The sequence below is a fragment of the Papaver somniferum genome, chromosome 7 (genome assembly GCF_003573695.1).
Source record: "Papaver somniferum cultivar HN1 chromosome 7, ASM357369v1, whole genome shotgun sequence".
NCBI lineage: Eukaryota > Viridiplantae > Streptophyta > Magnoliopsida > Ranunculales > Papaveraceae > Papaver > Papaver somniferum.
In genome coordinates, this window is record NC_039364.1 from 52,386,003 (window position 1) to 52,404,279 (window position 18,277).

Consider the following 18,277-nt stretch of genomic DNA (forward strand, 5'->3'; position numbering starts at 1 on the left):
TTAGAAAAAGTTAGCAAATATCCCTCCAAGTCCCTGTGGAATGACCTGTGCTTTCCCTGTATTGCTTTAGACACTGTGCACTTGCAGTTAGATAAATATAGTGTTGTTTCCAGCCCTATCAGGCGCGACAAAGCGCCTCAGCCGACAAGTGCAAGAGATGAAAGGTTTGCGGCTCGGCTAAAGCGGCGAAGGATCGAGCACAAGTGTCCTCCAAGTGAAAATAAGCATGATTACCTTATTCACAACGACATCATAATCCTTGACTCTGATGTGGACGAACCCGAACACCCAAAGGTTGTTGGAGCAGTTTCTGAGGAGGATGCTGAAGCAGTTCTCAAAGGGAATGTTGGTTCAGTTTCCGGAGAAGATGTTGAAGTGACTTCTCTAGAGAACGTTGAGACAATTCTCGAAGGGGTGTTGGTGCAACTTCTAAAAGGGAGGTCGAGGCAGCTTCTGAAAAGGATGTGGTAGTGGCTTGTGAAGAAGATATTAGAGCAGCCTCCAACAACGGCTCTGGTGAAGGCGTTGTTGATCTCGCTTATAAATAGATTTCCCACTTGTTACTTCCTTTCGTAGATAAGCATCTTTTCATGGTTTGTAGTTTTTTTTTTTTTTTTTGCGTACTCAGTGGTTTTTGTTTATGTGACTGGAGCCTGAACTTTATCGAATAATAGTTCTTTGTTCGTGATATCTTGAGACTCTAGATGTGGAATTCTCCGGTAGGGTTACAATAGAATCTCCCCATTCTATAGGCATGCGGTCGATGGGAATGCGACATACATAAGTGGAAACACACATAAGCGGTGATGTGTTTTCTTTTTATGTGACTGGATACCGCTTCCATGGTAATATTTATTAGTGTAACCCTAATAACAATAGCTTGAAGTAGGGGAGGTAATGATGAAAATTAAGAATTTGGCCACGAACCTGTAGCCTCCATTTTACATTATCCTCGCATATCGCATGAGTTGTGCTTTTGTGAACAGGAAACCCAAAATCCGTATTTGTTAGGTGTAGAGGCCCTATCTCCAATTAATGGTGACGTGATTGGATACGCCTGAAGAATAAATAGCATACACCTGAGGAAGTAGTTGCAATCCGAGGGTGCCATGTGCATTAGCTCACTGCTTCTTGATTCCGTGAAGGTATTTTCCAAAATCCTTGTGATTGAAAGGTCGCTTCATCGTCGAAGCATGCTACATTTCACTTCAATGTACAGAAGACGCTTGCTCTGTAACCATGTGCTGCCTCTTTGATGGTCGCCTTGCTCTTTCTTCTTCTTTATGCATTCTCTTCTTCAGTATTTTTGAAAGATATGAGATGTCTTTTCCATGTTTTTTTTTTTGAATAAATGGGTAATAATTTTGTGAGGGTTTGGGCTTACTCGGGACTTTTTCTTGAGATGATTCAGGAAAATCTTATTTTAAAAGAAATGATGCTTTGATTAACTGATAAATCGAAACTCTAGTCATGAACGCAAGCAGTGCGATCATCTTTGAGGAATTACAAATAGTGCGTGAAAAAGGAAATTGCTGAATAAAACACTAAAAGGAATTTTGGAGACAAGGGCGGCATGACATATTAGGTATTAAAGGGTTTGAGCCTCCGAGCGTGTATTACTACGCCTTCTAGCTTGTCAGTATTGATGACCTTGCATTAACCTCCCAAAATGACTTCTGCCACTAGGTATGGCTCGTCTTTCCCTTCTGCAGAATCGGACGGAGCAGGCTAAGCAGCAATTCTTACTACCATATCTCCAACTTGAAATGGGTTTGGGTGTTGCGCGGCTACTTGATTCTTAGGTTCGTCGTCTTTGATTGAAACAACTTCTAAAATTTTGATAAAATATTTGAAAGGCACGGCATCCCATTCACATCTCCTAGTGACGGCTGGGTTAACGATCGGATCGAGTCCCCAGGCCTTGATGAAAGGACAAGTGACTGGTTGCATAAAGGGTTGTTCAATAAGACTTACTTGTCTTCGAAATATGCGGACGAACGTCGCTGGGCTCTCTCCAGGTAGTTGTGTCACATTGGCGAGTTGTTGATACCACAACAGATAATCTTCAGGGTTTGATGGCTTGTTGGAAATCCTTTCAGGTATCGACACTGGAAAATGATGTACTCCTAGCTTTGCTTTGGTGTTATGCACCCACGAGCGTCCCAGAACCATATCATAATTTGGGCATTCTTTAACAATATGAAATTTGTCGTGTGTCTGAAAATATCCTATCTTGATCTCGAGGTTAATATACCCGTAAGCATTTTTTTATTCTCCTTTTGGGTCTTTGATCACGGTTGAGCAGCGAACAACTTCCTGCTTTTAAATTCCTGCAGCTCTCGGAGTCTTGACGGTGACAACGTTGAAATCAGAGGCCGCGTCAATAAGAGTGTTGTCGAACTCAACATCCTTCAGGTGGGCAGTGGTCAGCAGTCCCCAGTTGCATCTATCAGCCGTGCCTTCCAGGAGAGATTGGGGCTTGGGAACGACTTCTCTGGATGGAAATAGCCGATTTCCTGACACAACACGTTTGAGGGCTGCAAATTTGTCCTGACGCTGAGTCTTGGATAAGTACAAAATTTTACACAAATGCTCCATCATAGACTGTACCGTTTTGTTGATGGAGTCCCCGGAAATCATGCAACTTCTGACTAGAAGAGGGTCCTTGTGAACTCCCTCTGTGCTTAGTTGAAGTACTCCCACGTCCACCTTTTCTTTGAAAATACGCTTCAGCTTGTCGCAGTCACTGGCTGGGTGATTGACGAACCTATGGTACCGAAAATATTTGGGATTTGTCATTTCTTCCTCGGTTGGTGGACGTCTGAGAGGAGGTAGCTGTTACAAAAAAAAAAAAAAGAAAAAAAGAAAAAAAAATCAAGTATTCAAATTCCATTTGTGTCATGTAAAGAAAATAGTTCTCTCTTATCCAAAAATAAAACAGAGTAGTCAATAAGAGTCATGTAAAGAGGCATTTTGTTGTTTCATTGTAATAAGCAAGGAAGGGTGCAAGCCATTGATGTACAACGCGAGTAATTGTGAAATACCTCCAACTCATTCACAATTCTCGTAAAGTCCGGACAGCTAACTAGATTTCGACCTCGGTTCTTAGCCTGAGAAACTATCTCTTGGTGATTGGTAGTCATAACATCCGATCTTTCTTTACACATGTGTAGATACACTTTACACTCTTATCACATGTCTTTATTTGTTATCAGTGCTAGGATTGTGCCTTTGATAGCTAGATTGACATCTCCATTTTGCTGTGAGCTTAAACTGTCTTGCAAATGTCACATTTGATGGAATCTGAGATTATATTTTGTCCTAGAACTTTGTAGGTACGTTCTAAGCAAACCTTCACGAGACTTCACTCGTCCACTAGGGACACTTAGTGGTTCAAAAGGCTTAGTGCATACGCTAAATGCATTCGAGAGACCAGCGACAGTGGTATAGTTAGGATTTCCTTAGTTTTGTTTTACTTGAGGACAAGTAAAATTCAGGTTTGGGGGTATTTGATGAGTGCTAAAAAGTGCATATTTCTATATATTTTTCTTGGAATTTAACTCATCTTTTGTGCATTAATTCTACATTTTATCCCATATTCTGTATTTTCATTGTTTTCAAGAATAAATATTTTTATTAATTAATTTTGCATTTTTAGGTAATAAATAAAGTTTGGATGAATAGCGGAGCGAAAAGAGCAGAAAAGTAGTGAAAAGCCGGGAGGAATTACACAAGGAAGCCGTGAAGAATGTTGTGCACAAGACCAAAAGGCTAGAAGTGGGCTTGAAGAGGAAGAATTGTTCTTAAAGAAGATATGGGCTTGGCATACCCAAGGCCCAAAACCCTCACCCAAACCCATTTCCAATATCCATACCCGCATTCATCTTCAGCCGTCATATTGGATCATCTCAGCATCCTACGGTCGCTTCATCATAGTGCATCAAAATCTGAAGCTCCTGAAAAACACTATAGCACCTAACTCCATCTTGAGCCGTCAGTTTCGTTGTACTTTCGCATCCAACGGTCGCTCCTCGCTTCCTTCCATCTCGTCGTTAGATCGATCCATCATCTCCACATCCCACGGCTCATCCTCGCTGTTCATCCAATTTGCTACAACCGCCCAACACCCGAGTACTAAATATTTATACCCAAACCAAACAACCCCCTTCTCTCTTCGTTCATCTCCTTCTTCCCCTCTTCTGCAACAGCGACGCTGTCTCCATCACCACCACCATAACCCAAAAAGCACTCAACCACTACCACTCGAGCCATCATCACTTCTAACAACCAAGACCTACCTTTCTAGCCACTTATATTATCATCTCCTAATCGTTTCATCTCTCAGGAACCCTAGGTTAGGAGTTGATGAAATAGGTGAGGTTAGAGGATAAATCGAAGGCATGGGTAGCATCAGCAGACGAGAAGGAAGCATGGGTCGACGTATTTGAGTGTCATCAGAGATTAGGTGAGTCGATTTTAGATTTTTTAGTAAACCCTAATTTTACTGTTTGGGGATTTTTCGGGGAAAAAGCTTGCATGTATAAATTGAAGACATGGGTGTTGATTTTGGGCATGCCCGGAGTAGCCGGTGCACCAAGTTGTAGTAGTTTATTTTCAGTATTGTGTTCATCATGTTATAATTTAATAACTAGGGTTTTGATGAAACCCATAATCATATGTTAAGATAATTCATGTTCATGTTGTTGTTCTTGTTGTGCTTCATTGCTTTAGGAATGATAGTTAGCTAATGAATCAAATTAGCCTGTGATCAATTGTACTGTAAGAAGACAGTTGATACTAGGGGTGAGTTAGTGAAGTTGGTTGATAAGTCATCCATTTGAGACCTCTATGGAGGAAGAAATGTGCTTAATTGATAAAGGAATGACAGTTAGCTAATTGAACCAAATGAGCCTGTGATAGGTTGTGCTGTAAGAAGACAGCTTATACTAGGGGTGAGTTAGGGAGACTAACTGAGAGATCATTCATTGTAGTTTTATCTGGAAAAGAACAAGAACATAATCTGAATAGGCATTGCCTTATCTTAGGATTATTGGGTGGATTCAAATGCCATAGTGCTTTTAGTCACTGTCACTAGAAAGATTTAGAAAACAACACCAGCTCCCTCTTTGTCTCTGTGGACTTCCCCTGCTTATTCATTATCTACTATTTGACCCTGTATACTTGCAGGTGTAAATATAACCATAGTTTTAGTTCCCCGGCAGCGGCGCCAAAAACTTGGTAGCTCAGTAAGCTCGATGTTCTAATTCCACAGGAAGATGACATGGCTTTCCATACACCAGACGATAAGGGGACATGCCAATTGGTGTCTTATAAGCTGTTCTATAGGCCCACAAAGCATCATTCAATCTCAATGACCAATCTTTCCTTGACGGGTTGACCGTCTTCTCCAGAATGTGCTTAATTTCCCTATTAGAAACTTCTACTTGTCCGTTTGTCTGAGGGTGGTACGGAGTTGCAACCTTGTTGGTTATGCCATACTTGCGTACTAAAGACTCAAAGTACTTGTTACAGAAATTTGAACCACCGTCACTGATTATAGCTCTAGGGGTACCAAAACGTGAAAATATGTTCTCCTTCAGAAATGAGAGTACCACCTTGTGGTCATTCGTCTTGGTTGCAACAGCTTCAACCCACTTCGAAACGTAATCAACAACAACTAGGATGTATAATTTTCCTTCAGAAATAGGAAATGGACCCATAAAGTCAATCCCCCACACATCAAATAGCTCAACGATCAAAATCGGATTCAACGGCATCATGTTTCTCCTCGAGATACTTCCTAGTTTCTGACAGCGCTCACAAGCAATACAATACTCATGGCAGTCTCTAAACAGCGATGGCCAGTAAAACCCACACTGCAGGATCTTTGCAGCGGTCTTCTTGGCACTGAAATGCCCTCCACATGCTTGGTCATGACAGAAAGATATCACATCTTTCTGTTCCATGTCGGGTACACATCTCCTAATGATTTGGTCTCGGCAGTACTTAAACAAATATGGGTCGTCCCAAAGGAAATGTTTAACTTCAGCCAAGAACTTGGAGCGGTCTTGTCTCGACCAATGTGAGGGCATTCTACCTGTAGCAAGGTAGTTAACAATGTCGGCAAACCAAGGAAGGTTTGACACAGACATCAATTGTTCATCAGGGAATGATTCTCTAATCAGCTCAGATTCATCAATAGACTCACTAGTTAATCGGGACAAGTGATCAGCAACCACATTCTCACAACCTTTCTTATCACGGATTTCGATGTCGAATTCCTGTAATAAGAGTATCCATCGAATAAGGCGAGCTTTAGCATCCTTCTTAGAAAGAAATACTTCAAAGCCGCATGGTCAGTGTATATGATGATCTTAGATCCTATCAAATAAGATCTAAACTTGTCTAATGCAAATACCACGGCAAGTAACTCCTTCTCGGTAGTCGAATAGTTGAGTTGAGCATCATTAAGAGTTTTACTAGCATAGTATCACATATGGTAGTCTATCAACACGCTGTCCTAAAACAGCGCCAACGGCATAATCAGAGGCATCACACATGAGTTCGAACGGTAGTTCCCAGTTGGGTGGTTGGACAATAGGAGCTGAGGTGAGGAGAGTCTTGAGTTCTTCCCATGCCTTCACACAAGCAGCATCGAAGTTAAAGACAACATCTTTGACAAGTAGATTACACAAAGGTCTTGAGATTTGGCTAAAGTTTTTGATGAATCGCCGGTAGAACCCAGCGTGACCTAAAAATGATCGAATCCCTTCACAGAGTGGGGTTGTGGTAAATGTTGAATGAGGTCGACTTTAGCTTTATCTACTTCAATTCCTTTTTCCGAAACGATGTGTCCTAGAACTATGCCGGAGTTTACCATGAAGTGGCATTTTTCCCAGTTTAAAATCAGATTCTTTTGCTTACATCTAGACAACACAAGGACCAGATGGTCCAAACATTCATCAAAAGAGGAACCAAACACAGAGAAATCATCCATAAAGATCTCGAGAAAACTATCTATCATGTCTGAAAAAATGCTCATCATGCAACGCTGAAAAGTAGCAGGTGCATTACACAGCCCGAAGGGCATACGTCTAAAAGCAAATGTCCCAAATGGACACGTAAATGTAGTTTTTTCCTGATCTTCCGGTGCAATGTGAATTTGGTTATAACCGGAAAAGCCATCTAGAAAACAGTAGTGACTGTGTCCAGACACACGTTCTAGCATTTGGTCTATGAAGGGAAGGGGGAAGTGATCTTTTCTTGTTACTGTGTTCAACTTCCTGTAGTCGATACATACTCGCCATCCTGTGGTTGTACGTGAAGGGACTAACTCATTCTTTTCGTTCCGAACTACAGTAATGCCTGACTTCTTAGGCACAACTTGAATGGGACTAACCCATTTACTATCTGAAATCGGATATATGATACCCGCATCAAGTAGCTTCAAGATCTCACTCTTAACAACGTCTCTCATGTTAGGATTAAGTCTCCTTTGCATTTCCCTAGATGGTTTGGCATTCTCTTCAAGATTAATGTGGTGCATGCAAATGGTGGGACTTATCCCTTTGAGATCTGAGATGGTCCATCCTAAGGCTTCTTTCTGCTCCTTAAGTACTCTAAAAGCTTGTTTTCCTGTTCTATGTTTAATCGTGAAGAAATGATAACAGGTAAAGTATCAGAAGGACCTAGAAATGCATACTTCAAAGTATCAGGTAATGGTTTCAATTCCTGTTTGGCCTTAGGAGACTCATCCGAAGATATAACAGACTTCTCAGAAAGTGGGAGTTGTTCCACTGTAGTCTGCCATTTAGTGATGTCCATTTGAGGTACAGATTCGAGCAAAGATTGGACTTCACCAATGTATTCATCATCATACAACTCCAAGTTAACATCTTCCAAACATGCTTGCAAGGGATCTTTTGACATAATGCCAGTCAATGAATCTTGTATCAAACTCTCAATCATATTGACCTCATGTACATCCTCATCATCAAGATTCACATGCTGTTGACTAACATTAAACACATTCAGCTCTACAGTCATGTTTCCAAAAGACAGCTTCAACACTCCATTACGACAATTGATGATCGCATTAGACGTCGCCAAGAAAGGACGTCCTAAAATGACAGGAATGTGACTATCCGGGTTTTGTACAGGTTGAGTGTCTAAGACAATAAAGTCTACAGGAAAGTAGAACTTATCAACCTTAATCAAAACATCCTCAATTACACCTCGAGGGACTTTGACGGATCGGTCCGCCAATTGGAGAGTTATGGGTGTTGGCTTCAATTCTCCAAGACCTAACTGCGCATAAACAGAATATGGCAGGAGGTTCACACTTGCACCTAGATCTAATAAAGCTTTATTGACCATGTGGTTTCCTATAGTGCAAGAAATTGTTGGACAACCTGGGTCCCTAAACTTAGGTGGAGTTTTGTTCAGAATGATGGAACTCACCTGTTCAGCTAAGAAAGCACGTTTGTGCACATTAATCTTGCGCTTTTGAGTGCACAAGTCTTTGAGGAATTTGGCATATGCAGGGATTTGCTTAATTGCCTCAAGAAAAGGAATGTTGATGTTGACTCTTTTGAACAGTTCTAACATCTCATTGTAGTGGGTGCTTATCTGTTGGCGAACTAACCTCTGAGGATATGGAGCAACATGAGCATTAGGAGTTAGAGGGATATTCACAACAGTGGGATTGTCGGCTTCACTAATGTGCTCAGGCTCCTTTTCTAAGTTGGAGGTGTTCTTTGGTGGTGCAGGCAATGATATGTTTGGCTCAGATTCATTTGATTGTGGTATGCCTACATTGTTCTCAACAATCTTACCACTTCGGAGAGTGGTGATGGAATGGACTTGATCGGGTGAGGTTTCATTGCAAGATGATGTGCCTGCTTGAAATATCCTCTTTGGATTTTGTTGGGGCTGGCTAGGAAGTTTACCCTTTTCTCTTGTATTCAGTGCATCGCAAATTTGACCCATCTGTAGTTCTAGAGCGGAGACTCGTTGATCAGTTGCTTTCTCATTTTCATCAGATGTTGGGTCAACTGATTGATACTCTCTTCGATGCTAGACAATTTCTTGTCAGCAGTGTATTGAGGGTACGACTGCTGTTGAGGATTTTTAGGGTATTGATAGCCTTGATTGTTTTGATAGCTTTGAGTGGGTTGAGATGGTCCTCCTTGAATGGGTCCTTTAGACCATGAAAAATTGGGGTGGTTCCTCCATCCTGGGTTGTAGGTCTGTGAATAAGGGTTATGCTCTTGTTTTTGAAACATAGCATGTGTGTTTCCAGCCTAGATTCTTGGAATGCATGCATTTCCGGACAATCACTGACCTGATGGTCAGAACCGTTACATATATCACAGATAGCCATTTCGACATGTTCACAGAAAGCAGTGGTAGAAGGTTTTACGTTTTTCTGAAGTTCTAACGCTTCTATTCTTCTTGCTAGTGCTGCCATTTTTGCATTTCCCTCAAAATCAGACTCAATTCTATGGACCTTATCTACAGTGTAGTCTTTCTAGGTTCACGAATGGACTCCCACTGTTGAGTTTTTTCAGCAACTTCAATTAGGAAAGCCCAAGAGTCATCAGCACTTTTATCTGTGAAGAGTCCATTGCACATAGACTCTACAATTGTTCGGGTGGAGACATCTAAACCTTCATACAAAATTTGCACAAGTCTCCATTTTTCAAAACCATGATGGGGACACTTAAGCAACAATTCATTGAATCTCTCAAGATATCTAGCTAAGGTTTCACCTTCTAATTGTACAAAGCTGTTCAGACTTTGACGAATTGTCGCAGTCTTGTGATTAGGGAAGAACTTTTTGAAAAACTCTTTTGTGAGGTTGTCCCATGTCCTAATTGACTGTGGATGTAAGCATACAGCCATGACTTGGCCTTTTCCTTCAAAGAGAAAGGGAATAGTCTCAATTTTAGGGTTTCGTCAGACATCTGAGTGAAACGTATAGTTCCACAAATCTCCTCGAATTCTCTCACGTGATGGTAAGGGTTTTCATTTTCAATTCCTCTAAACACGGGAAGCATTTGTATTGTGCTCGATTTTAGCTCATAATGACCAGTAGCTTCTGGTAAAACAATGCACGAGGGTTGACTTGTCCTTGTGGGATACATGTAATCCTTGAGACTACGGGGTTCTTCCATTATCTCAGGTTGGTCCGGTGTGTTTTCCTCAGAAGATGTGGGTATGTCAATTGGGTCTATTGGATTGACTCTAATTAGTCGGTTTGATTGGTCTCTAAAGGTCACAACCATATCCTAATAAGATCATTGATCGATGAAATAACATCTAACAAGCCCACAGTCAATGAAAAAAACACGACCTAAAATTTGGTTTTGTTGGGTTTTGGTTTCACAATGGGTTTTGGTTTATAAAATGTAGAGCCCAAATTTTTGGTTTGAAAGGGTTAGAAACTTTGGTTTAAAATGGGTTTAGAAAATTTTTGGATTAATTGGGACAAAGCCCAACCAACTAAAAGGCTTTTGGTTCTTGGGTTCTTTGAAGAATTTTGGTGAGAAAAATCTTAACTCACGGCCCAACAGAATTTTGTTGCCTCTAAGCCCAACAGAATTGGTTTTTTAAGGTTAGGAGCCCAATGGATGGGATATAAACCTATAGTCCAAATTAAAGTGCAAGCCCACAAAAGAAAAGAAAAAATAACAAACAAATAATTACAAGCCCATAAAAGAAAGAGAAAAAGAAAAAGAAAAATAAAAACTAAAATTATTACAAGCCCAAATAAATTTAATGAGGCCCAGTTGGGTTAGCTCATGGGTTAGGCTTACTTGATTTTTGGAGGGAAGCCCAAATTTGGGCTTTTTATCCCTTTTTGTTGCACTAGCCCAGTTGGGCTTGGATCTTCCTTAGCAACCTTAATCAACAGCTCAGCAGAATTGCACCAGCAGCTTCACAGCAGCAGCAAGCAGGAGGGAGCAACAACAACAGCAACAGCAGCTTCACAGCAGCAGCAACAGCAGATTCACACCAGCAGCAACAGTAGCAGCAAACAAGGAAGTTTCAGGTCAGGAACAAGCAAGATTAACAAGAAAGAAAACAGAAAACAAGCAAACCGCTACCGAGTCCCCGGCAGCGGCGCCAAAAACTTGGTAGCTCAAGGAATGAGACCTAAAAACTACAACCTATGTTTTACCTACAAGTATACAGGGTCTTGATGAATATAGAATGTAAATAGAGGTTTGTCCACAGGGACTTGGAGGATTTGCTAAAGTTTTCTAAATTTCTAAAGTTATCTGAATTCAAAAGAAGGTACTAAGGCTTTTGATTCCACTACTTGACCCTAGGCTAAGGAAATTATGATGCAATGTATGTCTTGTTCTTTCATGAAAGACTACAATGAGGATTCTACTAAATATCCTAACCAAATTACCCCTTGCATCAATTGTCTTTAATCAGCACAACTAATCACAGGCATTTAGCTCCTCTAGCTAGTTTAGCTTAAGGCAATCTCTCTAGTGGATTGAATTCTTGGCCAAAGACCTAGCTCCACTCCTAGTATCAGCTGTCTTCTAACAGCACAGGTGATCACAAGCAGGTAGCCCAAATGGCTAAGCATTCATCCTAAAGCAATTCAGCTCAATAAAAGAACATACAAATACATTAACATTCCTAGCATATGATCAAGAGCTTCCTCTAAACCCTAGCAAGTGAATTAGAACATGGACATGCTTGTAATCATGATACTAACAGGTATAAACATGCTCCACATTACATAACATACAATTCACATTCAACCTTTATGCATAAGAGAGATTCAACATGGATGAATTGAAAATGAATTTTGAAATTAATATTGAACTGCAAATATTGCTCACTGGCTAGCCCAGAGATGCCGAATTTCACAACCCCTAACACCCTTTTATAGTTACAACAAAAAAAATTCCAAAATCCCCAAATCAGTGAAATTAGGGTCTGACAAAAAGTGAGATTAAATCACCTAATACATTGAAAACTACTCGAAAACTTTCACCCATGCCCCTAATTAGACGTACACTAACTTTCCCCCAAAAATCCCCAATTTATGAAATTAGGGTTTTACAAAAAATCCTTACCTAATCTCTGAAAACGACTGATAGATCTCACCCATGCTTCCTTCTCGTCTGCTGATGCTACCCATACCTTTGATTTATCCTCTAACCTCACCTATTTCATCAACTCCTAACCTAGGGTTCCTGTGAGATGAAACGATTAGGAGGTGATGTAATAAGTGGCTAGAAAAGTAGGTCTTGGTTGTTAGAAGTGATGATGGCTCGAGTGGTGGTGGTTGAGTGATTTGTGGGTTATGGTGGTGGTGATGGAGACAGCGTCGCTGTTGCAGAAGAGGGGGAGAAGGAGATGAACGAAGAGAGAAGGGGGTTGTTTGGTTTGGGTATAGATATTTAGTGCTCGGGTGTTGGGCGGTTGTAGCAAATTGGATGAACAACGAGGATGAGCCGTGGGATGTGGAGATGATGGATCGATCTAACTACGAGATGGAAGGAAGCGAGGAGCGACCGTTGTATGCGAAAGTACAACGAAACTGACGGCTCAAGATGGAGTTAGGTGCTATAGTGTTTTTCAGGAGCTTCAGATTTTGATGCACTATGATGAAGCGACCGTAGGATGCTGAGATGATCCAATCTGACGGCTTAAGATGAATGCGGGTATGGATATTGGAAATGGGTTTGGGTGAGGGTTTTGGGCCTTGGGTATGCCAAGCCCATATCTTATTTAAGAACAATTCTTCCTCTTCAAGCCCACTTCTAGCCTTTTGGTCTTGTGCACAACATTCTTCACGGCTTCCTTGTGTAATTCCTCCCGGCTTTTCACTACTTTTCTGCTCTTTTCGCTCCGCTATTCATCCAAACTTTATTTATTACCTAAAAATGCAAAATTAATTAATAAAAATATTTATTCTTGAAAACAATGAAAATACAGAATATGGGATAAAATGTAGAATTAATGCACAAAAGATGAGTTAAATGCCAAGAAAAATATATAGAAATATGCACTTTTTAGCACTCATCAAATACCCCCAAACCTGAATTTTACTTGTCCTCAAGTAAAACAAAACTAAGAAAATCCTAACTATACCACTGTCGCTGGTCTCTCGAATGCATTTAGCGTATGCACTAGGCCTTTTGAACCACTAAGTGTCCCTAGTGGACGAGTGAAGTCTCGTGAAGGTTTGCTTAGAACGTACCTACAAAGTTCTAGGACAAAATATAAGCTCAGATTCCATCAAATATGACATGTGCAAGACAGTTTAAGCTCACAGCAAAATGGAGATGTCAATCTAGCTATCAAAGGCACAATCCTAGCACTGATAACAAATAAAGACATGTGATAAGAGTGTAAAGTGTATCTACACATGTGTAAAGAAATATCGGATGTTATGACTACTAATCACCAAGAGATAGTTTCTCAGGCTAAGAACCGAGGTCGAAATCTAGTTAGCTGTCCGGACTTTACGAGAATTGTGAATGAGTTGGAGGTATTTCACAATTACTCGCGTTGTACATCAATGGCTTGCACCCTTCCTTGCTTATTACAATGAAACAACAAAATGCCTCTTTACATGACTCTTATTGACTACTCTCTTTTATTTTTGGATAAGAGAGAACTATTTTCTTTACATGACACAAATAGAATTTGAATACTTGATTTATTTATTTTTTTCTTTTTTTTTTTTGTAAGAAATAACTTTGATCTTTACAACATAGTGACACTTTTGATACATGAACAAAAAGAAAAACATAATTACATGACTCTTAGCAAGAGGTGGCCCTTATCGAATGCTTCCGGTCAAATTCTATGGTTGCTTTTCTTAACGTATCCTCCAACTTCTATCCCAGCCAACCAAAGAACAAGCTAGTCAAGTCTCATTCAGTATTCTAAAGTGATTGGCAATCTAACTTCCTATCAAACACCTTGAAGATCGAGGCTATACATGTATTGGTAGATTGTGCGCGTGCAAGTTTCTTATCACATGTAAATTGTGCTAGAATCAGGGGTGCCTAAATATCTAGACTAAGAATCCTAATGAAAATACATATTTGCACAAGAGTCAACATTTCAAGGTAAATGAGCTCGATTTTTATGATTTTTCATTTTTTTTTATTTTTTTTGGAATTTTTTAAATTTTTTCAAAAAGAAGGAGTTCTGTTTTCAATTATAACATGTTATCGTGGTATCTACTCTATACCCCCAAACCTAAACTAAACATTGTCCTCAATGTTTCTAATGATAAACATATTCATAACTTGGACAAATCAGAAGAACATGTTGAGTTTTGAGAGAAAGGAAAGAGATTACCCGATTTGACGAAAGAAAGAACCGAACTCCATTGTTCATGGTTAGAATCCAACATATTTCAGCCGCGATCACCATGGAGTAGCAAAATATAAAGAAAACATAAAATTTCACTAAAAACTACCTACCAGATTATATACAAAAAATTCACTATATACATAAAGTCTACAGAGTTGAGGATCAACCCAAAAGACAAAGTGTTGAAACATAGACAGTTTCAAAACACTAAAATTGGACTGAAATGAGAGCGAGAGTGAAAAACCGGATGAATCACCCCCAAACCTGTAATTTTCAGCAGGTTTACTTTTAATCACAAAATCTTTCCATTTTAGGGGTGCAGGATTCACAAGGTCTAACTCAAAATGGACTTTGTTTGGGATGGACAAACATGCATATTCCAACTGTGGCTCCTTAAAAGTATTGTATTTAGATGCAAAATAGTCCAAGAGGACTTGAGAGGCACACAGTTCCAATCCTAGGTTGGGAATCTTCAGAAAAGTTGGTTTAAAATTTTTGTTACAAACCAAATCTAGGTTGGGTGGAATAATCTCAATCTGTGACTTAGGCAAGAAGGTGACATCTAAGTTTCTCACATGCATGAGATCAAAAGTACCAATATTATCAGTCACATCAGCATTTTCTAAATCATAATCAAGTTGTGTAGCATGCTCATCATCACAACACAATTTCACAAGTCCAAATTCAGAATCAGGGTTATCCGAAATATCCAAATTAACATCAAAAGAAGCATATATTGTGGCTTAGGTATGGAATCAGACACATCAACTATTTTCATGCATAGGATCATTAGTGTCAACAAGAAGATTCAACATTACCTAAGTCATGCTCTTCACAGGATAACTGCACAATATCTAAATCAGTAGCCTCATCACATGTATATGGAATACTAGAAGAAACATCATTCGAAGGTCGGGGCAGAAAACGCCTAATGTATTTGAACCCAAAGGTTCCATAACATTTTCAGCATAGACATGTTCTTCTAATAACATCATCATAATCATCATCATCACAAATACATGAAAATCCTACTTTGTCAAAACCATTAGTGTTTTTCGTCCATACATCTGCCTCTAAAATAGGTGAATATGGGTGACATTTCAGCAATAGGGTATGAAACACTATATCCAGAATTAAGTCATTGGGAAAATCAACATCTGACTCATGGTGATTACCCATATCATGTGGCATGGTCCTAGTTTCCCTATAGGTTTCCCACTGATGGTTTCTCTGCAACTTCAGCTAGAAATAACCATGCATTGTCCACAGTTTTATCAATGAATTCACCATTACACATAGATTCAACCAAGGCTCGAGACTTAAAGTCTAGTCCCTCATAAAGAATGGCGACCAGTCTCCACTTCTCGAGGCCATGATGAGAACACTCAAACAACAAATCATTAAATCGTTCAAAATAATGAAAAAGTGTTTCTCCATCTAACTGGACAAAACATTAATACTCGACGAATAGAGATGGTCCTATGATGTGGAAAGAACTTTCCGACAAATTGATTTGTGAGTTGGTCCCAAGTGGTGATTGACTGCGGTCTCAGATTGTAAAACCATGTTTAGCCCTTTCCTTTAAAGAAAATGTAAACAAGCGCAATTTCAAAGAGCTTCGGATATATGGTCAGGTTGTAAAGCCCGGACAATTTTTCAAACTCTCTTACATGGTTATAGGGATTCTCAGAATCGAACCCTCGAAATATAGGAAGTATTTGTATCATGCTTGCGTTTAGTTCAAATGGGCCATCAGTCTGGGGTAAGACGATACATGATAACTGACTTATTATGTTAGGGTACATGTATTCATGGAGACTACGGAGTTTATTCACACACTCGCCCATTTTTTCAAAAAAATTGGTTTTAATGGGTTTTGAAAATTTGGTTTGAAAGGGTTTTGAAAAGAAAATTTTGGTTTTTAAAGAGGGAGAAAAATTTTGGTTTTTGAAATAAGGAGCAAATTTTTTATTTATTTTTTTAGCCCAAAATTTAGTTAAGTTTGGTTCACAAAAGAGGCAAGCCCAAAATCCAAAAAGTTAAGTTTAGAGCAAGCCCACTATTAAGAAACTACAAGCCTAACAAACAACTAAATTACAAGCCCAAATAAAGAAAGAAATAAAAAGAAAACTAATTATTACAAACCCACAAAAAAAAGAAAATAAAACTAAAATTCTTACAATCCCAAATAAAGAAAGAAATAAAATTAAAATAATTATTACATGCCCAAAAAGATAATTAAAATTACAAGCCCAAAAGAGAATAACAATACAAACCCACAAAAAATTACAAGCCCAAAAAATTTGGGTTTGGGTTTAGGATTACCATTTTGGAGGGAAGCCCAGTTAGGCTTTGGTCCCTATTTTTTTTGTTGCACAAGCCCAGTTGGGCTTTGGATCTTCCTAAACTTTTGTTGGAGAGGCCCAGTTGGGCTTTGGCTTTCCTTTGGCTTTACAACAGAAGCCCAGTTGGGTCAACCCAACAGCACCAGGCAGCTTGGAGAAGGCAGCACCAGCAAGAATGGCTAGCTGCACCAGGTTCACTCCAACTGCACCAGGGCATCCTAGCAGGCAGCAGTACAACAACAACAAGCAGCAGCAGGGCTACACAACGCTCAGCAGCAGCTAGTGAGAACAATATGCAAAACAGTAGGAACTAGCAAAGGACTAGCTCAGAAAAGCAATGAAGATGAACAAGCTAAGATGACTTGGTAATGCAAAACAGTATGCAAGAACTTAAGTATGCAAGAACTAAGTATGCAAGACCAGCTAAATGCTTACACTAAATGCACAGAAGCAAGTGAGACTAAGATGCAGTTACACAGTGATGCTTATGCAAATGGATGCAGTGCAAGAAGATATGCAAGAATATAAGATGACAAGTATGCCAAGATGATGTAAGATGCAATGCAGATGGCACAAGCTTCAGATGACAAATAAGAAAGTTACATGACAGAATCAATGAGCTGCAAGATGGGTTGATAACTGAATATGCAGGACAAAACTAGATGCTAGCTAAAGCTAATGATGCATCCATAAAGGCTAGATGGTGCAAGTTAAGAATTCTGTGAGGCTAGATGACAATAAATGAAAGAATGCAAGAATGCAGTTGTAATGAAACAGTAAATGCAGTGAAGATGCAACAGGATGTACTAAGGATGCAAAGATGGAACCAAAAAAAATTAAGATGCTACTAAGTTACAGAATAGTAAACAAGTTAAGAGTTCTAAACTGAAACACAAGTTCTAAACAGTAAACAAGCTACAGAATCTAACAGTAAACAAAATTCAAGTGAAAATACACAAGACTAAGCTAAAAATCAGAAAAGTAATGAAAACAACAATGGCACCGCTACCGAGTCCCCGGCAGCGGCGCCAAAAACTTGGTAGCTCAAGGAATGAGACCTAAAAACTACAACCTATGTTTTACCTACAAGTATACAGGGTCTTGATGAAGATAGAATGTAAATAGAGGTTTGTCCACAGGGACTTGGAGGATTTGCTAAAGTTTTCTAAATTTCTAAAGTTATCTGAATTCAAAAGAAGGTACTAAGGCTTTTGATTCCACTACTTGACACTAGGCTAAGGAAATTATGATGCAATGTATGTATTGTTCTTTCATGAAAGACTACAATGAGGATTCTACTAACTATCCTAACCAAATTACCCCTAGCATCAGTTGTCTTTAATCAGCACAACTAATCACAGGCATTTAGCTCCTCTAGCTAGTTTAGCTTAAGGCAATCTCTCTAGTGGATTGAATTCTTGGCCAAAGACCTAGCTCCACTCCTAGTATCAGCTGTCTTCTAACAGCACAGGTGATCACAAGCAGGTAGCCCAAATGGCTAAGCATTCATCCTAAGGCAATTCAGCTCAATAAAAGAACATACAAATACATTAACATTCCTAGCATATGATCAA